Source organism: Chrysoperla carnea, chromosome X, assembly GCF_905475395.1.
Source record: "Chrysoperla carnea chromosome X, inChrCarn1.1, whole genome shotgun sequence".
NCBI lineage: Eukaryota > Metazoa > Arthropoda > Insecta > Neuroptera > Chrysopidae > Chrysoperla > Chrysoperla carnea.
Genome location: NC_058342.1, coordinates 8,653,120 through 8,664,328, shown reverse-complemented (window position 1 = coordinate 8,664,328; position 11,209 = coordinate 8,653,120). Strand labels below are relative to the sequence as shown.

The following is an 11,209-nucleotide window of genomic DNA, read 5'->3' as shown; positions in this document are numbered from 1 at the left end:
CGATGTACAAGTGGATCGAATCTGAAAGAATAAAATTTGACGGAAAAAAAAAGGATGCTCTAGGATTGCGTAGTAGTCTGTGAAAGACTACAACTCTATGGTCAATATCGGTGAAATGTCAAATTATTTGACAACAACAAAGACGCATGTACGTATTATTTTTACACTTAAGTTAATTTGTTAAATTAAAAATATAAATATTCTTTTCTTTGTTTTTAGAATTTACAAATATGTCATTAAAGAAAATCATTAAATGTTTTAAAAATGATATGAAAACTAAAAATCACAAATACAAACAAATACACATGGTTACATAACCTCGTCGTTCCATGCATAGGTAAGTTTTTAATGTAATGTTTTTAGTTAAATTAACCAAGTGTATTCTTTTTTTTTTTTATTATTAAATGGGTGAAACTAGATTAATTTGAACAGTCCCGATTTATGTGTTAAAAAAAAAACGTTCTCGAAATGACGTAAAATTCTTCTTGTTTAGTGAACCAAATTCACTATCTTCCGTATCTGGCCCGTGACTCAACTTATTCAAGTATTATCACAGGGCAGAATACTGCGAAGATTACGTACCGCGAAGTGTAGCTCCGCTCGAGGCCCAAGACACCCATAAATAGGGGCTGTCTGAACTCGTGGTCAGCTACACCTCTAAGCTCGGTATTGGTTCACTTGCAAAACAAATTTTTATATTTTTAATTAAAATCAAATCGGAACTGTTCAATTGTGTATTCTAAAATACGTATATTATACGTTTGAATTTTTACAAGGTAAATCTCCAACTACGTACGATACGGATTGGGTTGACAAGTAATAAAAGCCGTAAAGCCCCGTGCCTGAAAAATCTTAGCAAACCACCACAGGATACTGACCGATACACAACCAAAAAACAAACAACACCAGCCGTTGATGGAAGGTCCAGGTATAATTAATTAATCGTTCATGTAAGTCCACTTCTTTGAATTTATACCAATTATCTTTATTTCCAGAGTAAATTATTGTTGCAAGATATCCAGTTTCTCCACGATAGTCCATCTTTCGTCGATGTAATATTAAAACGTGCTCGCGTTGCGGGCACGAACGTGTAAATTATTAATTTTAATAAAATTTATATTTGATGTGTACCATTCAAAGGTGATTTGTTCAAGCCACCTAATTTTTAAATTGTCTAAGCTTTTAAGCTCGGTTCTGTATTCATACGCGAACTACGTTGTTTTTGTTTGTTAAATTTTAATAATTGTTGCGCATGGTGGCCATTCACACGTTAGCGTGTACTAACGTCTGTTCACACGCTAGCGTGATTTTAATTCAACTTTTTTAATTGAATGATTTTTCTTTGTTTTTATTTTGTGTGTGTGTTTAGATTTAGATAGGGTTTTTTAAATATTTTTTTTTTGTGTGCTTCTTTTTTATTTATTTATTTATTTCTATTTTTTTTATTTTTCACTTTTGTAAATATTTCTTTTCGTGTTCGTGTTTTTAATGATATTACTTCTTCTGTCCCCATCCGTATAATGTTTTTGATCGCGCTTATTACTCTAATTTAAATGATTTTTAATTACTGTCAACCAAACCTACAATCAAAATACTGTGAACCTTATTGAACGGTTCAAATATATTAAATCAAATCATTAATATTATTTAAATCACTTTAACCTTCCCAATTATAAATATTGCTTATTTATCACGTCAACCACTATTTAAGATTTTAAGAAATTAGCAAATATCTAACAATTATATAATTTTTTTCATCAATTTAATGAAAGTAACACAAATAATTTTTTTAATGGCACTTAGAATTTTTTAGATATGAAGTTTTTTAGAATTAAAAAAAAAATTTGATAATCTTTAGATGTCGGTTAACCTAATTTTTATTTATTTAAATTAGATAAACAGACAGAAAATAGATAAGACGATAAATAATGTGTAAAAACTTATTTAATTAATTAAACACTTACTTCACAAATTTTTGGTTACAAAGCCGGCAAACCAGAAGCAACACACGACACAACAGAACTGAGGCAAGACACTGGACACACACATTTGTTACACATTGATGCATGCGTAACTCTTTTGTTTGTCATGCGCGAGTCGACTTATCTTCAATTCTTAGAAATGTAAAAAAAAATTTTTTTCGAAGTTTATGAATGCTAATAATATTTTTAGAGAATTATAGTATTATTTTATTATAGTTATTTATGCTTAAATTAATTAAAGAATTTTACTTTCTATAAATTTTAATAAGCCAACATCATTGTTAAATAATTTCATTATTACCGTCAATGTCTCCCACTTTTCTTTACACACACTCAATCCCTGATGTGCGTTTTGAATGCTCAATAAAAATCGCGCGAAATCTTTCAGTTTTTCTGTCACTTTTTTAAGAACACTCAATGCAAAAAATTTTACAAGTAATAGTTTTTATAAAGATATGAATAATTTATTGTTATTTACAAATTATTATTTTTTAAAAGATTTATTTATTGATTATTTAAGAGAGATTATATACATTAAATTGTTTGATGAATAGATAATTAATTTAATTACGTATGCAATAAAGATATTGCACAGAGATTTTTATTACTGTTCAACAAAATACACTTATATTTCACTAATTTAATTGGAAATATTGTAACTAAATTGGAAAATTTTTCTCCAATAATTATACCTATATCAGTTGAAGAAGTTGGGTAATTAAATAGAGCATCGGTACAAATCATTTTACGTCCTAAAATATAAATATCATCTATTGTTGGTGATTTTTTAGCTAATTTCTTTATCAACAGTTTATCAACGATAATTACGTCACTACATTGTAATATAACAACATATCAGGGCGCATTGATGTCAAATAAATCCCACCAAAAACATAAATGTTTAAAAAGGCGTAGATGTCACAGAATCCCAATAAACTCAATTACGTCAACCCAAAAAAGTTGTCAAATCCCGTAGAGAAAAAAATTCTTCGAAAAAAATTTATAAAAATGACATAAATTTATTGAGTAACTTTTCCGTAAAGACGCATTAAAGTATTACATTAGCAACTTTTCGGTGACTTCATACCTACACGCACCTGTATAGGAGAACAAAAGAAAATCGTTAACCCCCTACTACCTCCCTCCTCCCCTCTAATGTTATGACGTTATAATTTTTTCACAACTTTTATTAAACATCAAAATTTAAATTTAAACAATCGAAAGTATTCTTCAGATAAAAGTCAAGCACCTACTTAACAAAGGCCTAATTTTTTTTACTAAAAAGTACGAAAATTATTGGTTTAAATTTCTTGTGTAAGTTTCTCCTTAGTACGTATTTATTTAATATTTTACTTCGCAAGTTTTTTATTTTTAGATTCGTTTTTTGTATTCCGAAAACTTGCGAAGTAAAATATTAAATAAATACGTACTAAGGAGAAACTTACACAAGAAATTTAAACCAATAATTTTCGTTCTAGTAAAAAAAATTAGGCCTTTGTTAAGTAGGTGCTTGACTTTAATCTAAAGAATACTTTGATTGTTTAAATTTAACTTTTGATGTTTAATAAAAGTTGTGAAAAAATTATAACGTCATAACATTAGAGGGGAGGAGGAAGATAGTAGGGGGTTAACGATTATCTTTTGCTGTCCTATACAGATGCGTGTAGGTATGAAGTCACCGAAAAGTTGCTAATGTAATACTTTAATGTTTCTTTACGGAAAAGTTACTCAATAAATTTATGCCATTTTTATAATCTTTTTTCGAAGCATTTTTTCTACGGGATTTCACAACTTTTTTGGGCTGACGTAATTGAGTTTATTGGAATTCTGTGACATCTACGCCTTTTTACACATTTATGCTTTTGGTGGGATATCACTTCTTTTTGCAAGGAAATAGTATTTAGTTTGAAAGTGTTTGTAAAGATTTTAACTCACCATTATGAATACATTGAATTACTGTTGAATACTGAGCCTCGTACGTCAAGAGAGATGCCGGGTAAGATGTCATCAAAATTGTGTTATTTAAAAATATTGTAATGAAAATTTCATTTTCATATAACTGATATTGATTATTATATAATACATTCTATATAATTTACGCCTAATTTGCGTCCTCATGGGTAAACAGTCATGTTTTCGAAAAAATGTTTCATGCAAAAGTTGGTTATTTCTTTATAAGGAATCTTTTTTACATTAAAATTTTTGTTCTATCTCTAACGGTTTACAAGATGGGTCCCACAGACCCAGGACTAAATTGACGTATATTGCTCATTTACGAACATGACCTCACTTTTTACGTCCTGAATACGCTATAAAAATTTCATCTTGATATCACTTTTCGTTTTTGAGTTATCGCGACAGACAGATATTATGTAACTGCAAATATTTAGGCCTTATTCATGGTTACTACGCACAGCTTGATTTCATATAATAGTTCTGCACATGTTTTGATTCTGAATATTACAACGGCTCATACAGGGGCCTTATATTTTGTAAGTGTGCATATTTGAGTCTTATATATTGGAAGTACGTACACATTAATCACAAATTATAGTTCGGCGCATGCATTTATCCTGAATCTTACAACTACGCATACGGTGAATTTATATTTTGTTACTGCGCGTATGTTTGCCTTATATATTGCTAGTGCACGCATGTGGATTACATGAAATAGTACTGCGCATGGGTTGATTCTAAATATTACAACTGCGCACACAGGGACCTTATATTTTGTAAATGGGCATATTTGGTCCTTAAATATTGAAAATGCGCATAAATTAATCACAAATTATAGTTCCGCGCATGCATTTTACCTGAATCTTAAAACTGCGCATTTGCTTCATTAATATTTTGCTACTGTGCATATGTAGGCCTTATATATTGCTAGTGCGCACATATGGATTACATGTAATAGTACTGCGCATGGGTTGATCCTGAATATTACAACTGCGCATACAGGGACTTAATATTTTGTTAGTGCGCATGTTTGAGTATTATATCCGGGAAGTGCGCACAGATTAATCAATAATTATAGTTGTGTGCATGCATTTATCCTGAATCTTGCAACTGCGCATACGCTGAATTTATATTTTGTTACTGCGCACATGTAGGCCTTAAATATGGCTAGTGCGCACACGAGGATTACATGTAATAGTACTGCGCATGGGTTGACCCTCAATTCAAGTAAGTCTCTGTCGAATGTCCAAAATCGCATCTTTCTATAATTAAGAAGTCCCTTAGAATCGGTATAGGTGAATCATTTATAGATAAATCATTTATAGTGGAAGTGATGGAAAAATAATAACGCCACTAACCTTATCATGTTTTGTTATCAAATCTAAACGTGTATACAAAATTTCAACTCAATCGGGTGAAGATATCTGCTTTAAAATTGAGCTATAAGATTCCCCCCATTTAACAAAATATGGCGGAAGCGACGGGAAAATTCGGTCAAGTCAACCATAAAATTCAATGTCATTCAAAGTCATCGTACTTACAAAATTTCAACGCAATCGGTGGAGGGTGTCGGCTTCAAAATTGGGTTGCAAGATCATTTATTGTTTAACATAACAATACCATTGTATTTAAGAAAATAAAATTCGTTGTCATAGCAACGGTTAGTTGTGAACGCTACAACAGATATAATCAAAATGGTTTAAAACTTTTTGTGAAATTATATTTATACTTTTTTTAAATTTAAGGACAAAAATAGTATGCTTTTGCATTAACGAAAAAACAGGACTGGTTATTTACTTTCTCGAGGGAAAATGATTGTTTTTTCGAAAAATGTTTCAAACAAAAGTTGTTTATTGTTATGTAAGAAACATTTTTTACATTTAAACTTTTGTTCTATCTCTTACCGTTTTTTCGAAAATTGCAATTTAATTTTTTACTTTATTTGCTCTTCACGGTAAAACAATTACCTTTACAAAAAAAAATTTCATACAGAATTGTTTAATTTTATGCAAGGAACATTTCTTGCATTTAAATTTGTGTTCTATCTCTTACAGTTTTTGCTATAAAGGCAAATTAAAATTTTCCTAATTAATGTGACAAAGTCATTTTAATCTGTTTTCTACATGGTACTTTGAATTTGATAGTCTTATTCTTTCGAAATATTTTATATAAGGTAGTACCAGCATGAAATCACTTTTCGACAGATTTGGCCGAATTTTTTTTCTCGGGTTTATAATAGCTTTATTTATGAATTCCTAAATTTTCATAATTTTTGACCGTTTAGATCGCGAGATATTTAAAGTCAAAGTTCGCGATTTTGAGGGTCATGTCCCATTTAAAGCATGTAAAATGTCCGGTCTCTCCAACTATTTTTTATTATATTAAAAAATTCACTCGACAGAATTGGAAAAAAAACTAGGAGAGTGTTGAGAAATGATTTTCGAATAAGTTAAAAAAATAAAAATAGCACCTCACCGTTTTATTATCGAGATATAATAATTTAAAAAATTAATTTTCGATCCTTTTCCAACCTGTCACTCAACAGATTATAGTATCTGGCAACGCTGTGTGCAACGCTCTCTGAAATAGTGTAGAATAAAAAGCGGGAAATTCAAATCTTTCACGATTTTAGTAAAATTCAGCGGCGTTACTAACATATTAAAATCATCATTTAAATTAGTTGTAAATAAAAAAAACGATTAAATAAATAAGTAAATAAATAAATGATACTTTTTATATCTTTGAAACTTATATATTTTATATAAACAAATTAATACAAAGTTAGAACATAAAACTTTAATGACGATTTTAAAATAAACTTTGGGTCGTATATAAATAAATAACTTATTTTACTCAATTTTTGGTTTTAAAAAATTAATAAGTGTATTAATTATTCTCTTATTTTTGGTTACTGTAGGTTTTCCATTTTCTAATTTACTTGACATTAAATCAACAATCCCATTTTCTCCAAGATGATTGAACGTAGTTGTAAGTAACTCATACGTCATTTTTGCAATTGCCATTTTCTTAAGAATACCAGGTGTTAGAACAGTTTTTAAGGGCTTTAATTGCAGCAGCATAATTTTCGACTTTTCCTCTTCCCGTGTATGAGTCAATAATGATGCCCATGACTTAGTATTGTTGTGAATTTCTTCAATATTTAAAACAGACAATGCTAGTTGTTTCAAAATTTTTACATCATAAAGAGCTTCATGAAAGTTATCGGTTGATTCAATTTTCAAAAAGTCCTTAGCTAAAGTGCCAAGTTTAAATTGACCTGGACCTTTCCTAGTAGCGAGTCTTTTTTTAAATAACGACAATGAGTCACTAAACCCTGCAATTTTTTTAAATTCTAAAATCATATTACACTGTACAACAGCTCGTATAAAAAATGACGAATCAAACGATGAATTATGTGCAACTAACACACAAGGTTTTGGTGATAAATCTAAAAATTTTAAAAATGACGACAATGCATCTTTCAGGGGAACTGTTTCAACTTTCTTATCACGCAAGTATAATTGTCCAGAAATATTTCGTAATCCAGTATGAAGTGATGCTTCTGAAGAGATTTCTTTGGTTGCAATTTGCTGCAATTTGCAGAATCTCGTTAAATTTGCCAAAACCTGATGTTTCCAAGTCAAAGTAAACTATATCACAGTTGTCTAAAGTTATTAGGAAATTATCTTGACAAATTGATGCTATGTTAGCGTCAACAACTTCATTAATATTATTGTCATTACTCAAACCTCAGTTTGATTCATATTGCAAACCTTCTGTCTTCTCGTTTTTCTTACGTAGTTTTTCTCTGTTTTCTGCCAGAAGATTCCGGCGTACTTTAGCTGAGAGCAATTTAGCTTTTTTAGCTCTATCCCGTCGTTTCTTGTCGTACCTGGAGGCATATAATTCTGTATTTTTTCCTGGTGACAAAGTTAAAATTTTATAAACCTCAAGTAAATAACTCTCACCATCATTTTTGCTACACACAGCACTTGCATAGCGGTAATCACTTGACTCGCTCATCGAGTAACACCGACTTTTTGGAGCTTTGTGAGCCATTATATTGTTAACGTTCTCATTAGCTTGACTTGAAGCAGAGAAAGCGATTTTGTGAGCATTATTAGCATATTTGCCAAAGAGATTATACAAATGAGTGTAAAGCTCAGGATCTTTCAGGACAACCTTTTGGCTAGATGTATCGTTAAACGCTCCACGTTTACACCAATCTCCACAGTTTTCGTGATGGTTAAAAAAGTGATCAGGAATACTTTTCAAAATACTTGCTAATTTAGAGCTCCGAGTTTTATTTTGAGAAATAGCATAATTAAAACACTTTTTCAAATGAGGAATAGGGTTTTTTTCCTTCTAGTTCTTTGTACTTTGGCTTAAGTTTATAAAGGTCGCTTTGAAATGATTTTTGCAAGTGGTTTTTGTCACTTAATTTAAATATTTTATTAATTGTCCCACGACGCACAGATGCGATGGTTGAACTATCTTCGTCACCAACGACAACTCGCACGCTCAATCCTGTGCTTTTTAAAATCTTACTGTCATTTACTAAAGCCGCTCCAACATTAGGTTCCATAGCTTTTGCACTACCATGAAAATTTTCACGGCAGTCGTGATCGGTCTTAGGATGGCCATTGGTGCATAGCTTACATTTACGATTACGAGTTCCATAATCCAAAATTTTGCCGCTAAGAAACCCTATGATACATCCATAGCCATTCAAGCTATCATAGCTTCGCCCATTGCCACGCTTACTCCATCCCATGTCGTAGGAAACTACGATGTTGATTATTTCACCAATACTGGAATCAAAAATTTTTGAATGCGCTGCTTCATCTAAATTATCGGATACCAAATTTTGTTCTGGAGGGTTATTTGATCTAAGATTATTAAGATGAGGATAAATCTCTTCAACAATTTCTTGAGGTCTGGAAATATTAAATTATGTTAATTAGGATGGATAAAAAATAACAAGAATTTATTTATTGTTGTAGTATTATTTATATTTATTAAATTGATGAAAAAAAAATTAGATTCAATCATCAGAATTACATTACAATACATTATGTTCTTTCCTTCTCAACGCAGACAAATCCATTCAGATAAAAAATTCTAAAATTCATTACAATATTTACAATTCAAAAAATTTTAAGTAAAAAATTCTAAAATATTCATTAAAACATTTACAATTCAAAAAATTTTAAATAAAAAATTGATAATTAATATTCCTGATCGACACTTTTGGTAATTTATCAAATACCTTATTGACATCAAGTAATAATATTATAAAATCTATAAACAATGTCGTTGACAAAAAAATGTCTCTTTGATTTTATGTACAATTAGTTATATCTAAGACTGATGAACAATAATTCAATAAAAAATATTAAGAATTCTACATGATTATTAATTAGAATTGATAAGTAAAGTTATTCTTACAATTCTTCGCACAATTTATCAATATTTTCTATTATTAAGTGTCGTTCTTCTTGAGCTGCTTTTTTGCAGCTTTCCTCAGCAGCTTTTTCGATGGCTGGACCCACTTCTCTCTCATATCGCTTGAATAAAGTGTCAGAGATTTGCGGTACATTAAGACATGCTAAAATTTTATTCAAAGCTGTATGACCAACACCTGCATGTACCGCACCTAAAATAAAAATTTTTGATTAGTTTTTTATAAATATTTGTAAATCTTTTTTTAATTAGTAACATATATTGTACTTATTTATTGACACTAACTTACCAAGTACAATTTTTGAATTCACATCAAAGACCTTGGAATTTTTATTTCCGTCATGCACTTTTCCTGTCATAACTTGAGTGACACGAAAACAATTTTCACATTTTATCCATAATTGTGAATGTAGACCACGAAGTTGTTCTTTTTCAATATTTTCTAAACTCAACACTTGTCGACATTTAAAACACTTTAAATTTTTACCAAGCTCTGAGAATTCGACAATGCGCCTACCTTCTAGGTTAGGACTCATGCCTTTATTAACTCTTTCTTTTTTTCTTTGGCCTTTTTTCATATCAATATAAAAAAACAATTTTTTAGATAAATTTTTATTTTTTATAAATTGACCTTTGTGCCGTAATTGCTTGGGCATCTTTTTAATTACTATTATTTATTTTATAATAATTACTATTATTTTAAAGCGCCATATTATTTGTACATACTGAGACCATAAACAAAAATACATAAACACTCAGAGCAACGTTGCCAGATCACTGAAACTAACCATATGTAATTGTATGTGTGAATGTCTGTGTGCATTTTTATCTATAGTAAATTGTCTGATTATACTACACCACGCTGGAACTATGTTAATATTTATAATATTTTAAGTTGGAAATATTGAAATACACAATTAATTTTTAATTATTTATTTAAAATTTATTCAAATTCCCATACAAAGTGTATAGGAAAAAAAACTAGCCATCTGATTGGTTCATATTTTAACATTGATTTTTAAATGGGGTAAAAATGCACCTTTAATTAGCGAAATTTCCCATTTCCCGTTAAATATTTTGATATTTGGTATTTTTTCTGGGGTATGATTTTTCTCTAATTTATTTTAACGAAAACCGCATCTTTATACCATTTCTCAGTTTTGCTGTGAATTTATATCAGTCAGTCACAAAATTTCGGGGAGTGGCCGTTTTTTGAACTGTTATGTTACAAAACATTATTATTGTAAAAATTTAAAATTTTATCTGCGCAACCGCACAAAACATACCCGAGCTGTTATGGATGCGAAGGCGAATGAAATCTTCCTCTTTAATTATCGTACTCCGTCGATTCAACATCTAATCGATCATACATTCATCTAAAAATAATTGGTTTTAAAATTAAACATGTCGACGAAACAGTAAATTTATATTTGATTCGTGATTAATTGGTCGTGTAAATTGTATTTTAAATTCAAAGAAACGAATGTAATTTAACTATTTGTAAAATGAATAAGATCAATAAAGGAAATAATTTTAGAGCAAAAATGTTAGTTTATTTAAAATTTTGGAACACGTGCGTTGAGCCGTATTACAGTGGATCAACAGTGGAATAAATTGGAATTATTATTCATTAGGCGGTTATCCTGAAAGATAAATATCCCCTACAATGGAGATCAAAGGTAATTTCAATAATATTCTACCAGTTTTCTAAATTAATCAAGAACTTTTCTTACCTCGCTATAATTTGTTGAAGTTTGAAATAAAATTAATGACAGCTACGAACTTTTCGTACGCCATATTCAACACTT

General features: G+C 29.9%; 1 long non-coding RNA gene across 1 annotated transcript; it reads left to right on the top strand.

The window, feature by feature from the left end:
* Positions 1-14: 14 nt before the first annotated feature.
* Positions 15-923, top strand: LOC123302448. The gene is made up of 3 exons (XR_006535529.1): positions 15-148; positions 220-337; positions 777-923. It is a non-coding gene; the product is annotated as an uncharacterized LOC123302448 (long non-coding RNA).
* The last annotated feature ends 10,286 nt before the right edge of the window (positions 924-11,209 follow it).